The 19,732-nt window shown below is 46.0% G+C and overlaps 1 protein-coding gene across 1 annotated transcript in view; it reads right to left on the reverse strand.

Annotated features, from left to right (window-relative positions):
- The window catches only part of LOC135374011 (uncharacterized), a 135,803-nt gene that overhangs the window by 81,182 nt on the left and 34,889 nt on the right, over positions 1 to 19,732 (reverse strand). The gene's annotated exons all lie outside the window — the stretch shown is intronic.

The following is a 19,732-nucleotide window of genomic DNA, read 5'->3' on the forward strand; positions in this document are numbered from 1 at the left end:
GGGGCCTTTTCGAGAAACGGGCGCGTAAAATCCGTTTTTTTTTTGAAATATTCCAAACGTTTGCCTGTTTCAGCGGATACCTGCATGAGCGATACATTAATTGAAAGAGGCAATAAAATATGAAAAAAAATCATACCAAGTACAGCAATGGGGGACACCTACAGCCAGAGAAATCATGCCTTGAAGTAGGAACAAAATTCCGCTAGAGAGCATATTCGCCACTTTCTATGTGACAGAGTGTTCGACCTGCGCGCGTAAATTTGCGCTTGACCTGCTAACATGGATGCATACTAAAGAAGAAAAAAAATCGCGTGTGGAATCACCTGCGAAACAATGCGGACAGCATTTCGAGTGTACAGCGGCGGGGCGCAGAATATATTCATTTAATAATCCCGCATTAAAGTATGGTGTTTACAATGAGGATGCAGTATATGGGCTTTCTTTATCTTTCACATTTTTGTAATATAACTCCGACTTCAGAACACAAGACATCTTGCATGACAGCGGATGTAACTTCTTAACGACTAATCCTCAATTAACATCCATTAATTCACTTAATATATGTGGTGTGGGAGGTGTCATGTCGCCGTGAAAGCCGTTGATAGCACCGGCGCATTAAGAAAATCAGGCTGGGAGCAAACGTGTGCTCACCCGTGCGCATTAGGGCCTGCTAAGGAGCTACTGAAGTGATAAGGAGCGCGCTGTTGGGGCTCAGTTGGTGGCGGAAGTTTATGTCTCATGCAAGAAAATAAACCTTGTTCGTCGTTCTGTAGTTGTTGTGTTCGTTTTCTGCGGGGTTACGGCGGGTCGTATTCGAAATCACCACGGGTTTGTGGGCCGCGGATCCCACAAAATTGGCGCCCAACACTGGTGTTTTCGACCTGCCGTACCATTCCCCCGGGGATTCCCCGTGCTTATTTGTCCCTGTCAAATAAGCACACTGGATACAGCCGAAAGCAGCACACAATATTGGGCCCATATTGGCTGGTTATTGACGATACGGGTGTAATATGACGCCCGTTTCGCCAACATTAGGAAAACCCTGGCAGTATCGGCCTCATATTGCCTGTGTACACCCCATATTGACTGATATATGAATATTAATTGAAATACAGAAAATAGCACGTAGTCGTGTTGCACAAATGCCCAAGCAGCACGGCACGATTGGACATTGAAGCGTGTGGAATGCCCAATTCAGTACATCGTTACATCCAGCAACTTCCCGCAGATGATACAATGGACAATCAACAATCCGAAACAATCAACACACGGAGCAATCCCATTGTAACACTCACTAGAACTCGACAACTCAACTTTCCACATACTGGAAGCAGCCGCCACCTTGACTCGCGATGCCAATGCCACTAGGTCGAAGTGACTGAGAGCGAGCGTGGCCGTTCGAGCGAAATCACGCGTCTTGCAGCTAATGCGCATGCGCGACAGTAGGATCGGACGTTTCATACGGGCTTAAAGGGACAGTCGCATCGACCACAGATCGATTCCGAAACCACAGTGAAATGAGATTCCCCGTCCTTCACTGACCATGACTCCGAAAGTCCCATCCCGATCAACGGAATACTCTTTGCATAATTCGTGTGAAAGCGGCGCTACAGCAGACGACGGATGCGGGCGTCAAGCGGAACTCCCTGCTGACAATCTTTAGCAACTTCACATGGAATCCGACCAATAAGAACTCGGCGAGCCAGGGGAGTCCCCGCGGCTTGCAGCTTGCATGAGCAAGGTCAGGGAGACGAAGGCGAAGGCACATACAGAGATGGCGGACTCGGAATGCGGAAGTGGCGAATCGTGCTGTTCAAATGTCTTTAGTAATAGATCCCGTGACGAATATACGTGTTTAATGACGGCACATATTCGACGGATCCGCTTCTTCTGCAAGCCACTGGTGATGTACGTGCCGCAGCTCCGTTAGCGCAACAGAACGAGCCTCAGGACCACTGCTTTAGGTACGTTCATGATCGGAGTGCTCAATACTTAATCCCGTGACATTCACTACGACGCAGGAAGCAATCCAAGTGTTTGTGCGGCGTCTGTGCTCCCCAGGAACCGGATGAGTACCCATATGCTGTAGTGCTGGTGAAGTGGCAGAGTTGTGCAATGACGGCGAAGTACAGTGTAAGCACGCATCACACTTTGTTCCCAGCTCTCTGGCTTCGGCCAGAACTTCTGGTAGTGTATCCACCGCAGTATTGCAGCGACGATCACAGTCTTCGCCTATACTGTACCAACGATAGATAGGCAAGTTGAGCCATCCTTATTTTCGTAGTTGTCGTCGTTGTTTGCACACACGACGAGTGCCCCATGAAAGTTACGAAGGCTCTAACCAACTGTGCAACTCAAGGGCCAACTCATAGTAATATACGTACCACTTGCGCTTGACCCTGTCGAGTTGCCTGCAGCTGTAATACACATGAAAACCAATCATGACTACCACATTCAACAAAAGTCACAGGCAGTAACAAGGAAAGTTTCATGATAACGCGTCCGACAACAAGAAAAGCCAATCACGTTCATATGAATGACATCATGTCCGTTTACTTGTTTATTGTATTTTATTTATCTAGTTATTAATCTTCGGTTAGGGGATACCTTACGTTGTACCGATTTCGTCTTTTGCTGCTAAGTTACTCACGCGCAAGAGTGACAGATCCAATTGGGAAACGGGAAACTACACAGACATTGTGACTTACTGTCGATGTTGCTGGCTCGCTTTGTTCGTGGAACACTGTCGGAACGGTGTCAAGTTTCAAGTTGTTCCTTTTTTGTGTCAATCCAAGTTGCATTTCCATTATGTTCTCATCCAGGTACACATTATCGGTGAAATGCGAGGAGCATACACGGACAGCATGAACACTCCTTGCTCCATCTGAATACCCGCTAGTGATGTAGCTGCTTCCAACTTTCACTTCGTCTGGGGTCTGGCTGTAGCTGTACGCTAGGCGAGCGAAATCAACCATCGAGGTTTTCGAAGGAAGTTTTCCTGGAGTCAGGAACGCTGCGTCGGTTTCCAAACGACATATCTCACGCGAAGAATGCAAGCGTAGAGATTCTCCCGATTCACAAAGAGTATCCCCGTCACTAGGAAGTGTCACATGTGAATACGGGCGACGTGCAGGAAAAAAACAAAGATGCCCGAGACTTGGCGGCAGACGACAGCGTCCTTCACAGCGGATTAGCCAGATTCGACCTTGCGTCACGCGATGTTGTTGGCGCTGGCGCTATCGAGGATCAAAACGAAACCGGATCTTTTAAATTCGATTCCTCATCACCCCGGCAGTTTTGGAAGGAGAAAATTTGGCAAATAGTTCGGTGGTAGTGTACCGAACACATTGGTATTGGATTCGTAAGCACGGTTCCGGATGCGACAGTCCCTTTAAATGTCTCTGGTTACTCAAATGATAACGGAATTGCGGCAGGTCAAGTAAAAAACACAATGCTTGATAGCAAGGGATGGCTCCTGTAAAGTTAGGTGCTTTCAAGTTAATGCAAGCAATGTGAATTGCTCACGATGTCAGTCACCGTCAGGAAAGTGTTTCCCTCCTTCGTACTCTCGGAGCGGGTTGGAAATTTTTGGTTTATAGACCGTCGCGATCCCAATGAAGGCTCCTGGGGGATGTTTGGCACTGGCAATTCTGTGGGACTGCCCGTGTCCTTCAACAAGACGGGCGTAGCACCCGTTCTTCGTTTTTGCGGCGATGCAGTGTTTTTTTTTTTTTTTTGTAAATCTATGGCAACGTGGATCAATGAGATTTGCAGAAATGAAAAAAAAGGAGAAGAGAGAAATAATATCAGTTGTGAATGTTAAACCGGATAAAGCTTTATTATTACAAGGACTCTCCGTTGGCGAAATATGGGCAACATTGGCGCAAAATGGGCTTGCCAAGATAGGCAGCCCATATTGGTCCCATATAGAGCCTGGTTGCGCTCCCCATATTGGTCTAGTATTGGCAATCTTGGCAGCCCATATGGGTCCAGTATTGAACCAATATTTGAGCCGCAGCACTGTTAAGCTCAGCGGCTTTGTGGCGTAGGTCCCAGCCTCCATTTCTCTCTGAGCATATTTAAGCAGCAGTTTCGGGACGAGTTCCTCCCCCTAAACTATGTGATGCGTACGCGTGAAGAGCTTGCAGCCCGAACGCAGCATAGTGATGAGAGCCTTTCGGAAAACGTTCGGGCGATTCAGGAACTGTAAGGGGGAACGAACCGTCTCGCAGAGGAAAAAGAGGAAGTGACACGCATTCCAGTCTTCTGCCGGAGCGAACAGCGATAAGAGGCAGGTTACTTCGAACCAGGGCTGGGCAAGATACTTCAAAAAAGTATCTTCGATGCCGATACTCGATACCCTCAAAAATTGTATTTCCGATAGCGATACAAGATACAGAACCGAAATTGATTTTCGATACAGATACTCGGTACTGTATCGTCGATACTTCGATACATAACTGAAATCCCGAATATAATACAGCTGGTGTTAAGATTAGCGAAGTTTATATTACTGAAATCACAATATAATAAAGCTGGTGTTATGATTCGCGAAGTTTACATCACTGAAATAACAATATAATAAAGCTGGTAATATAATTAGGGAAGTAAAAACATGTATTCGTTATTTCTAGAGCCTTTAGTATATTTTTATAGCGCACTTTTTCTGACAGGGCTTGAACGTATCCGACCGCACGGATTTAATGAAGCTGCACTGTCTAAGCAGCTAGTCTTGTAAGAACTTTAGACTGAAGCCATGAGTACGTTGAAACGATCGCACCAATAAGCAGCCTAGCAAAAAACAATTTTTTAAGACAATGTTCTTCGTGCGTACCGGTCTGTGAGCACTTGACTATACATACGAATAAACCTGAAACTTTGGTATTGCAGTAGTTACCCGGTAGCCTCTGACTTTGCCTCTGACTTGATTTTCCTAGTTGGCCGTTGTGAATTGTGAGCTGTAGAACAGGTTACAGTGCTCAAGCTAAGCCGGCGGTTATTCTTTCCGCATGGCAGACGCGGAATCCACACTTCAAGTCAAGTGGACGTGCTCTTGCGCACTGAGGAGGGGGACATCGGGCAGCGTAGTTCCAGAAGCCGTGAGGTTGTTCCTGTGTAAGGCGTTTTCGGCGCGCCCGCCGTAGAAAGAGACGGAACAGATTCTTCTGGAAACAACTAGAAGCCGCGCGCGCCCACGAGCGCGTCCCAGGACAGGGCCCAGGGCCAGTGAGTTGCAGCTGGAGCTTCCACAGTTTCGCCACGAAAACCACCGCCCCCTTGACCACGTGATCATCCACAACGAATCACGATAAAGTAGCCGGAAAACGGCGCCAAAAAGCGTGCGCTGGCTGATCGAACTGCGCATGTGCGCCGCGTGCCCTCTCCACACCCTCTCACTCGAATTCTCTCTCCCTCCCTCCCCCCCTGTTCCGAGCTCTTCGCCAGGCCATCTGCTAATCTGCGAGGAAGCAGAAAATGAAGATCCAGAAGACGAAGGAATTCACATGTACAAATTTATTGACACGGTAAACATATAAACAAGAAGCAACATTTGAATGCAAGTAAATCTACACGATTATTACAGAATACTGCAGAATAAAGGAATAAATAGTGCCGAGCAACAGAAAGTGTGACTATCATATTATACAATCCTTAAGGGAACCTATTAGGTTTGGACAAAGTAGATATTATTACACACATACATAGCACGTGATGAGTCGCAGAAGCCATCCGCTTCATCCCAGCACAACTGTAGAATTTTCAGGTGACAGGGGCCACATGCTCGCGGATCGCAAGGCAACGAACAGCTGTCTGCGTCTGAATGAAAGAAAAAAAGAAAAGGAACCTGTTAATGATATGGTAAACCCGAGCACAGGCAACGTTAATTGGCTGAACACGCTATGTAAGACATGCTATCGTTACGCGCCTAATGACAAAATTCGAGGAGCCCGGCGTACGCGATGCACGCTGTTTTCCTTTTCATGCACACCAGTGTATTAAACATCAGACACATTCAAATAGCGCAATAAAACGCAACAAATAACGCCACGCATAATCATCTACCAGATCATGACTGATAACCGACAGAAAGTGATGTAATACGGGACAGGCGTACCTCCATGCACACAGTTAGGCGACAGTATTAAACGTCTAATCACTGACATGCATCATACGTTTGTCTGCTTACCTTTCATTCAGGCGTTCGACCATGGCTCGAACATCTTCGAAATCCACGAAACGAAATCCCCGTCTGCTCACATACGTAGACGCCAGCTACACAACGGTCAGACGGGTCGGCGCCTCGGAGAAACGAACGCGGGAGAATCCACCGGTTAAATGAGCCTCAGCCAATCATAATCGAGAAATGTCACGTGGGGGACCGGAGCCAATGGAAAGTAAATAGCCGGAATTTGGCGGGAAATGACAGCGGCGACACTATTTTCTCGGCGGCGAAACCCGCTTAGTGTGCCTCCTCTGCCCAGGGCCTCCTCTCCGGGCGACCTTGACGATGGAGCGCGCGCGCGGACGTAAGCTTCGAACGAATTTATGGTGGACATGTCTACGCCGCTGCAGCCTGGCTTGTACTACCGCCTGAGCGAGCGCCGCCGACCCTAAGTGTCACAACAGCCTTAATATTTGCGTCTTTTTTAAGTATCGAGTACCGTTAAAATACACGATACGCTAAAAATGTATTTTCGATACCGATACTCTCATTTTTGGCACGCGATACGTAATACCGATACACAAAATGTATCGAAAGATTGTATCGAAGATACATGTATCGGCGATACTGCCCCCGCTGCTTCGAACCGTGCTGTCTTTTCTGATAATACAGTGGCCTCGGTCCTGCTTGCCGATTGCCAGATGACATCGTGGTGCAGGTTTGGTGCAGGTTTGGTGGCCACTGGAGCAGCTGTTTCCCTGATCGGCGACACCAATCCACGATTGGTGTCGAGGGCGAAACATCTCGGTACGGACGACCAGAAATCGCCTAAAGCTCGCCTGTGATGCGGTTTACCTGTCGGTGGTTCGATACGCCTTACTTCGTCCGTCGATGGACATCGGGTCAGACAACGCTTTGTTTACCTCCATGGAGTGGCTGGAGCAATGATTCTGGGGCGCGACTTCATTATCCGTATGGGACTCATCCTGGCCGTACATCGCGGAGGATACCAGCATGCCCATGGAGCTGTACCTTCTATCCATTACTGGAGTGGACGACCCCTGGTGCAGGGCGACTGGCCACGGCGAAACCGGGAACCGACTGGCAACAGTGATGAACCAAAGCAGCAAGCCGTTGGACTACCTCGCCTCGCTGGACCATCACTGCACGTTGGTGCATCACGGAACAAAATACCGAAAGCCTATAGTTGCAGCTGCTGCCTTGGATGAGGGCCTGCGAGGATTTCCAGCTACCTCGGGGCAACGGGAAATGCTGGAGCAAGCATTGCTACCATTGTCAAGGATGTTTACTGAAAAACCAGGTTTGACCGAACACGTCATAGACACCGGCGACGCAAGGCCTTGGAGATGAAATCCTCGGCTCCTTAGCGTTCACAAACGCAAGTTGCTCGATGTTGCGCTTAAAGAGATGATAGAGACGGGTGCTGTGAGAACCCTCGCTGCCCATGGGCCTTTCCGCTGGTACTGGCTCCGAAGAAAGATGGAACCGCAAGGTTGTGCGTATACTACCGTCGGTTGAACGAGGTGAGCCTCTATAGGCTCGATCATGTACACGATGGAATCAGCCCGTGTGTTAACAATCTCGGAGTGCAGTGAAAGATTCCTGCAGATACCGATAGTACCTGATGGTAGTACCTGATGGTAGTACCTGATGTCGAAAAGACTGCATTTACCTGTCACAGGGGACTGCTTGACCTCGTCCGGCTTCCGTTTGGACTGCCGAATTCCTTGGCTAGTTTTCAGCGAATGATGGACGAGGTTCTCGGCGATGCGAAGTACAACTTCGCCATGGCCTATGTGGATAAATAATAATTTTCTTACGTTCATTCCAGGAACACCTTCATCTGAAAGTGGTGCTGGGACCCATGCAAGCCGCTGGGTTGACGGTCAATCCTCGAAAGATGCAGTTGGCAACTAACCCAATCGACCCACTCAGGTTTACGGTGGAGTCCGGCACGGTCAGGCGGGACGAGGACAAGCTGAAGGCTATCCTAGACTAGCCTTGCCCGCAGAATGTAAAGAGCTTGCAGCGCTTCCTTGGTATGATTGGATTTTATAGACAATTCATGCCGAGGTGTTCGGATATGGCTGAGCCATCGGCTATTGTGGAAAGGTGGGCGCTGGTCATGGGGGGAAGCACAAGATAATGATTTCTCCGCTCTGGCGGAAGTGATAGCGCAGATCACCTGTCAGTATCTCCTAGATCTTAATCGCCCATTTGTACTGCAGACAGACGCGAGTGATTATGGACTGGGTGCGGTGTTGTTACAACAACGTGAAGGTGAACTTCGGCCTGTGGCATTTGCAAGCCGCACACTGACGTCGCCTGAACGAAACTACACCGTGACGGAGAAACAGCGTCTAGCTATCATGTTCGCAGTGAATAAGTTCAACATGTATCCGGATGCTGCGAAATCTACAATCCAGACTGACCATCAGGCACTCGCCTGGCTGAGTAGATTGAAATATCCCGCCCGAAGACCTGGACGTTGGAGTCGGACGTTGCCACGGTACGACTTCTCGATCGAATATCGGAGGGGGACCTCTAACAAGGTGGCAGGTGCGCTGTCTCGAGCACCTCTGCCGATGGAGGACGTCGTTACCACGCACGAGCTCGTAGTCGCGGTTGGACAAGCCGGAGCGAACAGAGAGCTGGCGTGGGGACACGTCTTGAGCCGGGAGGACATCATCTGACACAAGTGAGGTAGGCACTTTGCAGAGTCTCATTTAAAGTCAATTTTAAGAAAAGTGAGTTTTTCAAACATCAAGTTACCTTCTTAGGGCGCGTATTTGATGGCTACACAATGACAGCAAAAGCAGAGTCCGTAGCACGGATAACTCAGCTTGCCAAGCCACACAATTTCCCCTCGCTTCGCGTTTTTCTTGGTCTGGCTGGACACTTTCGGGCGTTCATCAAAGACTACGCTAGGAAAACAAAGCGCCTGACTCTTCTAACACAGAAAGACGTACTTTTTGTACGAACAGCCGAATGCGAAGCTGCGTACAACCAGTTGGTTTCTGACATTTCCTCCGATCCAGTCCTTACGCTGCCAAACTTTAAACTTCCCTTACAGGTACACACTGACGCGTCATACTATGGAACCGCAGCTATACTCTATCACCGTAACTGTACCGCATCTACTCACCAACAATTGCATGTCATAGGATACTACTACTACACTTTTACTAAAGCTGAACTCAACTATTCTGCGACTGAAAAGGAAACATTTGCAGTCCTTGTGGCCTTGAGATACTTTCAACCTTAACTGGATGGGAGAAGGTTTTGCTTTGTCACAGATAGTGATGCCCTAAGGCCGGAGTCACACTGGTTATACATTATACACGAACATCCCGTCATACATGTACGATGAACGTGTATAACAAACATCCCTTAAACATAGGAAGGGAGTTGCCTCAGGACAGAAGCTTCTGTCCTGAGGCAACTCCCTTCCTACATCTCTACCGGTTCGCTGGATTTCTACCCATCTACATCCCTTAAACATGTATGATCATACAGTGCTGGTCACACTGCTTATACATCTGCAAAACATGTTTTAAAACACGTGTGTATAACCAGTGTGACCGTGCCGTCATACAAGCAAGTGCTCTGACTATGTTTGACAACATGTTGTCAAACACACGACGATGTATTTGGGCACTGCCGAAAAACGGTGGGCAAGTTGGATAAACGGGCGTATTCGCCACGACAGTTTTCGTTCGCACGAGTCAGTGTCAACCACATCGTGATGCGCGTGAGTTATTTTACACGAGTAAGTTGTAAGTCAGTGTTCGCGACATTGTGTTGCACGTACAATGGCGACCTTTTTGCCTGCGCACATGGAGCATGAAACAATCGAAAATCAGCAAGTGCAGTCCCATCTTCGTCGTCTTCGTACATTTTGAATAGCGATGTCCGAGAATGGAAGCTATATAAACTCCTCGGTTGGTCACTGTGACACTGACGTGTGTCATACATCAGTGTTTAAGCCACTCCCACTGTAGTTGTATAACCAGTGTGACCGATGTTTGAACGACACATGTTCGAGGCGATGTATAATCATACAAGCGTTTGAATCGAACGATGTTGTCAAACAAGAATTGTATGACCAGTGCGACCGAGCATTATACATACGCCATACATGTTTGAAGACACGTTGTCATACATGTTTGGAGCACGTGTATAACCAGTGTGACTCCGGCCTTACGCATCTACTTCAGACAGCACGACCGAAAAATCGGATAGCGAGGTGGATATTAGAGCTCCAGCATTATGACTGTGAAGTCATACATCGTCCTGGACGACTTCTCCAGGTTAGGGACGCGCTCTCAGGGCTATCACACAACCAATGTTGACCATCTCACAGTATTCAACACATCGCAAGACTTCAAGGTTCAAAGACGGCAAGTACTTGGTTCCACCGTCGCTACACGCCACAATTCTTTCGCTTTATCACGACACTCCCCATTGTGGCGACGGATTCTCCCGTACATATGCGAAAATTAAGCAGCGCTTTACTTGTCATGGAATGATGGCATATGTAAATTAATACGTCCGATCTTGTCATATCTGACAACTCGCAAAAGCGAAATTTTAGCCTCAACCCGATGTAATTACACTCTTCAGTGCCCTTCGAAGTCGTCTATGTTGATTTTGCCAAGATCCAGAAGAAGTCAGAGAGTACGAAGAAAACTCAGTCCTTCCGACTGGCCATCGACCAATGCACACGGATGACTTCAGAGCGAGTGGGAAAAGAAAATTCGCACACCATACTAGCCCTTTTCAGCCGACGCATGTTTCAAAACACCAAGGCTACAATATCCGATAACGCTTTCAAGGGTTAACGGCTTTCAAGAGCAATCTCCTACAAGACTGGGAGAACCAACATGGCATCACACTTAGATGTGCATTGCCATACCACCCTGTGGGAAATGGTCTTGCCGAACGAGCAATCCGGGATATCAAACAGTACATCATGTTGTACCCCGAGTTCCCGGGAGGCTGAAAATGTTGTCTTGAAGCAGCCGTTTACCACCACAATAGATCGGAAACAGCAGCGCTTGGATGCTCACTCCATTTTGCGGCTTCCGGTGGGCAACAGTGCTCCATGCAGACAAGCAACTTGATATCCAGGACGGCGTACAGCTGCATGAGAAACGCACTACTCCTCGTGAAGAAATGAGCTACAGACAATCAATGAAGATGTCCTACGATAAGTGCTATTCGACCAAGATGCCTGTGCTACGGGTAGGAAACCTGGTCATGGTACGCAAAGGTACCCCTGGTAGGGCTCGTGCTATCCACGGCCCTTACACCTTCCAAAATACAGCTCGCAAAAACGGAGTGCTCATTGTATACGTAGCGCCTTCCGGACATTCTGGATGTGCGGCAGCAAGTAATGCCATCCTCTACCATCTCAGGAGAGATGAAGCTCAACTGGGAGAGAGTTATAAGGAAGCGGCGCCGGGAGGAGGACAAAGAGAGGAATCGAGGTTGAGAATAAAATAGGAATAAACCATTTCAGAGAGCAAAGTCTTACATCTCACGTCTAATAATATATGTGCTTGCAAGCGAGGAAAATGAAATGACAGAAACTAAAACTGAAGTGAGTTAGTCCTTTGTGGAGGAATGCAAGAGAGCACAATTGGTACGAGTCATCATATGAATTTATCCTCTATTTTTGAGCATCATGAAACGATAATACAATTTATAATTAAACTGCTTTAGAGTCAGATGTTTTCAGGTAAAACCCCATACTACCCCAATTTACCCCCAAACAGGAGGTAAATTGTAATCGGGAGTAATCGGGTTTAACCCGGTTTGTACCGGTCAAATGCAATGTTTTCTGCCAGCGTCTTTTGTCCCACCGCTCAATAAGTCATGGCGTGACGGAGATTCGGCCCCGTACATGCAGCGAATGCTCAAGAATGTCAACGAGAGAGAAGCAGTGGACATCATTCACATAGAGGACATACCCCACTTGATTCACGTAGCAGTGGCAAAGGCGATCGCATCAGGATGCGTGGTCGACTTATAGCAGATCGTCTTAAAGGCGGGTGCCTTTTTCAAACACAGCAATCTGCTGTATCAGGAGTGTCACGAGCTATGTATTGCCAATGGGATAGCACACTCAGACATAGAAAGCCACCTTTTATTGGACCTCAGCGCTGGTAGAGAGCCTGTGGATCGAGAACGCGGTCTTGTTTCTTTGTTGTGTTTTGTGTTTATCATATGTGTCGTGCTTTTGAGTGTAATAATAGTGCAAGATTCTGGGTCTTACGAGAGGTTCATTCACGAGTTGCATTTAAGTACTACCTGAGACTCTAAAGCATATGTGGGCAATAACAGGCTGAATAAAATACAATAAGTACAGAGTGTCCACGCTAACTATGGCTCGATTTTTCATATTTGGACAAATCTTTTTTTCTCGCAGTCATAAATGATCCCAATATGGGCAGGAGCAACTAGGGCACGAGCCTAAGTCGATGTATTCATTGAGTTTCGTTAATTTATCTTTTTAATATTCGAGATAGAACCTCCGCGGAAACGCAAACATTTTGCAGCTGCTATCTTGCTCTATCGCAACGGCATAATACGTATTAGAAGTGTGGACCTTGACAACAGACCGAAGAAAAAAAAAAAAAAAACGAGCTGTTTCCTTTTCTTCTTCTTTTTTTTTTTTTTTTTTTTGTAGTCGCGGTCGGTACTGCCGGCATCCCAGGCGTTTCAAGCACAGCGTAAAGGAAGAGGTTGCGAAAGTCGTAAATGAATTCGTTTCGATGATGCAGCTAAACGCAGCATGCAGTGAAGAGAATACGACGCTGATCAGACGCGACAAAGTTACTCAAATCAGATATGAAGGCGCTGACACAGTACCGAATTTTAATCCATTGTGCGCTCTCGCCTTTGCATGCGATGCACAAAGACAAACATTTTAATATAGCACCGTACTAATATTACCTTGTACATTTTAGTTAATAGTAACTTCTTCGATTGGAAAGTTCTCGCGATTACGGCTCGGAAAGCATGATAAGGCATGATAAGGCTGTCGCTTCGAAGCGGGTGACATCTCATTGCTAGTCGTGTATCTGATAACCACCCTTAACGTATCGCGTTCTTAGAGCTCTCGGGATGTACCCCCCCCCCCGAAAAAAGCAAAAATCACTAAATATAGTCCCGGTTATATCTACACCTTATGAATTGAACTAGTACAATCAAAGATAAACAAAAAATATAAATGTGTTCACCAACAAGTAATGTCAATTTCTTAAGCAACAATTGTACTGCTAAGAGGTAGCATGAAATATGTGTACCGGATAATTTTTTTGAAATGCTCAATTGACTGCTGAAAGATTAAACGAGTGTGGATAGAAGTTTTGACATTCTGAAGCGGAGCTGCCGCATGGTGCTTTGTTGGTGAGGCTCTGACCGTGGGGATGGGGGCTGAAGAACACAGAGTTCCGCGTGATGTTCTGAAGCCCTTTCATAAAACACTGCCCACAAACCCTCAGGCGATAGGATACACATAATGCGGGAACAGCTGTCCATTGTTGATATGGCTTGATTTAATTATGGCGAGGTTGGCTGTTGTAGCAGATATCTTTGGTATAAGTTTTCAAATATTTTGTACCATACCCTTGAGCAGTAGCTCTGGCGACACAGTTTACGACAGAGTTGTGGTTGCTCTAAATCCAGCACAAAAAAAAAATCATTTCCTGTCGTTATTATCGGCGGTGAGAGTAATATGGTGCTGAATACGAAAATACGTGCTAATAGGCTTATACTAGCAGCTTTATTCAGATCAAAATCGCAGGATAATCGAACGAGCAGAATTTGAAAAATCGATAATTTAGAATTGTCGTTAGAGTAACAATGCAGCAGAGGCAACAGTGCTTCTCAAATGCTGCGATCTTTAAAACAGCAGTCCGGGAACACCGAACACCGAAGTTCGTAATTGTAATGGAATGTCTGATCACTTGTCGCGTTTTCACGCAAGAAACATGAGCGTTGGAGTAAAATATCGCGCCCGCGCTCGCGCAATATAGTAAGTTGATTGATTTTCATGTACGCAGAGACCTCTCTCCTACAATCGTGGAAGACACGTGCGAAACGACAGACACTTCCGTCACGATGTGAAGTTGTACGTTGCGTCCACACCTAGGGCTCGCAGGTGACCTGAGCAGCGATCGGACACCGACACCTGTCAATGTGACGGCGGCCGCCTGCACAACGCCTTTCGTGCGCGTTGTTCTGCCTGGAGAGGCGAGCGCATCAGAGACGGCTGCCTTTTTCTTTTACTGGACATGACGACAGAAACATCGCAGTCTGATCAGTCTGCCACAAGTGAATTTTCTGCCGTTCTTCTCGCCTGCACGACAAGGATATGCAGTGCGAAAAAATCGGCAACTCACGTGGATTGAGGGCAGCACCCCCTAAAAGGGAACAGGGACGTGCAGGTGCAGTGGGAGTGAAAGTTCCGATCGTTGAACTAGTGAAATAAATTGCACACTGTAAAAAATTGCCGTAAATTTTACGGTCAAAATCTATTTTTTGCCCTAAAAAGAACAGGTATGCTACTGTAATTGGAAATACGGTCGAAGTAGTGTAATTAATACGGCACCAATGAAATATGCCGTTATTATGACTGTTATCACGTAAATAAGACAATAGTGTGCCCGTAATCCTGATTACGGTCAAATGACTGTAGATATTACGGTAGTCAGCCACACTTTCACATGGATTCCAGTATCTGACATTGTGCTACGCTTGCTGGGAACAGTGAATTTTAATAAATGGCTGATTGCTGTACATGTATACATGCATATGGTGGCACAGTGTTGGTATGCATTGTATTTCGTTAGATGGTACCAGTTGAAGTTGGTCTGGTGAGCAACTGGAAGTGAGGTGGTGCCAGTTCGAACTGGACCAGTTTACCTGTTTGGGGGAAGTTTCGGTTTCAGTGCCATGACATGTTAATATAAAGATTGCAAGGCGAAGTTAAAGTAATTTTATTAGTAGAAAAAAATCACATTTCAATTTTTGGAAAACTTCATTAGCGTTAACGAATGTTATTTTGGAATTCTTATATTTGTATTTTGTGCGTTCCTGCTCCCGTGATGAATGATGCGTTCACTGTGCAACGGTCGCTTGCTTAGCGGCTTGCCTGTACAACGCTTTTTTGCTCGTTATTAGCGTGATGTGTGCCACAGGCGTTGGTTATATAATCGAAAGGATTTGTCTGTAAGTTACGACAGTGCGACAGTACAATGAGCGCCAGCGGCCGGGCGGGCGGGTGTTATAGGATTACAGCTGGACTACAACTGTGGATACCGCTTTATCGTGAGTACTATGCTTAAGTGCTTTTCCCTTGTGCACCATTTAGAAATATTACTTCTACTAGAACCTCATCTCTTTGTTCCGCGTCAGGTTCGTGGCACCTGTATGTGCATGCCGTTTTACGAGTAACATGTACGAGTAGCTAGTTAACGTTACCAGCAACTTGTTTCATTCTCGTGTTTTTGTCTTTGTATTTCTTCGTTCATGCTCGTGTTTTAGATCCTTCACACCACGGGTGTGCTCGCACTAGCGTAGATCTAAGAGCCTCGCCGGCTTTCGGGGGCAATGAGTAGTACTCATTGCCCCCGAAAGCCGGCGAATCTCTTAGTTGATATGTCCAACTACTCCACAACAGAAATGTTGAGAGATTTGCGTGCTTTTTGGGGCCACGACTGCTCAGATTAACTGCACACTCTAATTACATGTTGCAATTGAATAATATTTACTTGTGTCTTTTCAACTTTCCAGAAACCTTAAGCTGCTTGGGCTCAAAGGAAAATGTCGATCCATCGTGTGCTATTAAGAACATCTCACATACTTTGTTGAATGATTCAAGATGTCCACAAGGCAGCCGAGCAAGGGACCCATCAGCCATGAAATATTATCTATTCCATGTAACTCTGTAGTTCCTCTACTGCTTTTGTTTAATTACATTATAGTTACGCTACATGTACATTAGAATATGTGCAATGTTTGATTACAAATAAAATGTAATTTTGCATTGCAGTTCTTTGGATCTGTTGTTGCTGGGATCTGTCATTGCTGATCCTGCAAAGTGGCACTGGTTGCCTACCAGCTAGCCTCTGTCCGAGCAGGCCACTGTAAGTCAAGCCACTTCAACTGGTCCCAGTTCAACAATTAGGTTTGCAACCAGCTCCAGTCGAGACTGCGACTGGTTAGAAACCAGTTCAGATTGGGACTGGCCAGAAACCAGTTGGGCCAACTGGTTTCTGGCTGGTCCTAGTCACAACTGGTACCAGTTGGCCCAACTGATTTCTGGTCCCAGTCTCAGCTGGGACCAGTTGCAACTGGGACTGGGTGAACTGTGTTATCGAACAGGGACCAGTTGTCCCAACTGGTACCAGTTGAGCTGGAACCCGTTGCACTGGTCCCTGTTCGATAACACAGTTCAACTGGTACCAGTTAAAAAAATTTTTGCCTGGGGTACTCCCAGAAGACACGTACTTTCGCCTTATTGCACGCGAAAAAGGAAATGATCCTGTGTACTATTTCCAGTCACCGTTACTTGAAGCTGCTGCAGGCTAAAAGAAGCTGAGCAAGCTCCGTGCGCATATGCCCACTGATGCAACCTGGAGGTAAATTATCTTGCTGATGTGTTAGATTTACTTCTTTGTCCTATTTCAGTGCTTCAAGATACTGAATGCTAAACTGCTCTGCTGTAAATTTTGTATTCTAGGTGAAAAGATCTAAGAGCATGCATGTATGACATATCATGTGCTTCATATGCGTATGACTTGTCAATGTGGTGTTACCTGAACGATGTCGTGATTGTTGAACATGTTTAACATGTTCTTGACCCTGCATAATTTGTTTGGTTCCAATCTGTTCCAGCAGAGATGGTCACTTCTGTGCACACCATCCTTCCTGACCAAGTCGTGTGGAAAGGCATCCAAGACACCCTTTGCCTTGGATCACTTTCTGCAAGAAGATCCAGGAGGGGGCATCTCTTTTGCATGGTTTCTCGTGACGCTGAGTGAGTATTTCAGTTTTTATCATCAATCGGCATTGCATCACTTTATCGTTTCAATCCTGCACTCTGCAGGAGCACATTTCAACTAGAAACTGATATTATTCCGGCTTATTTCATTTATCGGTTTGTACTGCTGTTCTTTAGTGACTGTCTTGCACGTACTGGCATCCTGCCCTCACTTCGAACACCAACGCCAACAGTATTTCACCGCATTCTACAGATACCATGTCCCACTCCACCCAGCCCTTCTACTGGGTGACACCCCTCTTGTGCCGTTTGATAACGTAATCAAATTTTTGACCACGTGTGTGTTTCTTAGTCAGATGTAGATGATAAGCATTGCTCCGCTTTTATCCATTATCACCGAACTCCTCATGTAAATATCTCATTGTCACAGCTTTTAACTGCCATGCTCGCTTGCTATCGTCATCCCCCTCTCTCTTATCCTGGTCAATCAATCATCGCTCATCGCTCATACCTGTAGATAGGTTTTAACTACCACACTCTCTCTCACATCATCTTTCCCATAATCGTCTCCGACACACTAAGCATAGTTTTGGCGCTCTATGGCCTTTGTTGCCTTTGTGCCATTAAACACATAATCAATCAATCAATCTTTAGTGACTGTAACGCATGCTTGTTGTGTTCATAACCTAAATGTCACACCAATGTCTCGAAAGGTAGAACATAAGGAGCTGGTGTCCCTTATAACTTCACATGGAATTAGGGTATTTTGTTGGGTTGGCATGCTGCTTGTCCACCCTTGAACATTAGTATTCCTTTGCAATTGAAATTGCGCCTTCTTACCCACTTAGAATTTGCGGCAATAAGTGCATAGCATGGCGGATAATGTTCGATGTCCCTGTCCTTATTTTTTGTCGGAAATAAAGTCGTTGAGTAAAGCTACTGGTAGCTGGCTAGTACGTGTAGCTCCATATCTTAATATATTGAAAGCTGGGTGTCCACGCCGGATCAGACAGGGTGGTCCAGTCGACCTCTTCATTTTTTTCTTTCAAACATATTTTAAAGCCTTGTCCCTAGGAGGTATATTGGCGCTGAAAGTAGTTGAAAATAATCGGTGGTTATTTTTTAATGTACTATCATTCAGATGTGGGCATTTCGACCATTGCGCTTTTTATGCAGTTTGATGCCAAGTATCTTTATAACTATTTGACATATTTAGCTGAATTTGTTATCCGTGTATTGTCTGGGATGGGTAGCACTGCATACGAAGTTCTGCAGATTGTAAGAAGGTGCATCTTTGATGAGCAAAAAATCGCAAAGTTGCTTCATTTGTACAATATGGCACGTTTTGGGAACCTCATAACTCGTCCCCCGTTTGTGATACCAGAAAATAACCCACATCATTGTGTTCGTCTCAAAATGCCCTTTCCTCACATAACAAGTACATTGCATTGTGAATTACGGCAACGGCCCCAACAGTCCTTTTATGAAGGATGTCTACGAGAAATGTGTAAATTCGACAGCGTGTATCCCATATGTTCCCACTCGTGACATCGTTCATTTTACTCACAAACGTTCTCCGAGAAGACTCAAAACAGCACACACAAAAATTTGCTTCAGGGATGGTCGAAGTTACGTTAGTAACTCAATATCATTCGCAAAGTAATTTCGACCATGTCTGAAGCAATTTTTTATATGTGCTGTTTTGAGTCGTCATAAAGAACGTTTGTGAGTTTACGAGTGGGAATATATGGTATGTACGATGTCGAGTATACGCATTTTCCGTAGATACCATTCACAAAAAGACCGTTGGGGTGCAATTCGCGATACTATGTACTCGCTATGCGGAGAAAGGTCATTTCGAAACGAACAAAATTATGTAGATCATTTTCAAGCATCACAAGTGGGGGCCGAGTTGTGAGGTTCTCAAAACGTATCATATTTTACATATGAGGCAACTTTGCGATTTTTTATCTCCTCAGAGGCAAACCTTAGGATTCTCAGAGCATAGGACGCAGTGCTGCCCACCTGACACAACACTTGAAAACAAATTCAGCTGAATATATGAAATAGATATGTGGCGTTGAACTGTGTACGAAGTGCAACGGTCGAAATGCCCCCATCTGAATGATAATTCATTGAAATATAACCACCAATTATTTTCAACTACTTTCAGTGCCAGTATGCTCCCTAGGGACGAGGCTTTAATATATGTTGGAAAGAAAAAATTGGAAAGGTTGACCAGACCACCCTGCCTGATCCTGCGTGAAATCACCCAGCTTCTGTTTCTCCCTAGCAGTAAGAAAGTGTGGTGCCCTCTGTATGCTGGTGTGCCGCGGTGCTGTGCTCTGCTCTCTATAGTATTTATTCATCCAGAATGCAAGAAGCATTACAAAGTTCTTTCTTTGTTATGACTATAATCTAAAAACTGAGTGGTACAGAAAGCCCATTTTGATCACAAAATGTTATACTAGTGCGACATAACTGCAGTATGCTGTACGAATACAGAGGGTAAAATGGATGCGAGGCAAACGGGGAGG

Source organism: Ornithodoros turicata, chromosome 1 (genome assembly GCF_037126465.1).
Source record: "Ornithodoros turicata isolate Travis chromosome 1, ASM3712646v1, whole genome shotgun sequence".
In the NCBI taxonomy this organism is placed as follows: domain Eukaryota; kingdom Metazoa; phylum Arthropoda; class Arachnida; order Ixodida; family Argasidae; genus Ornithodoros; species Ornithodoros turicata.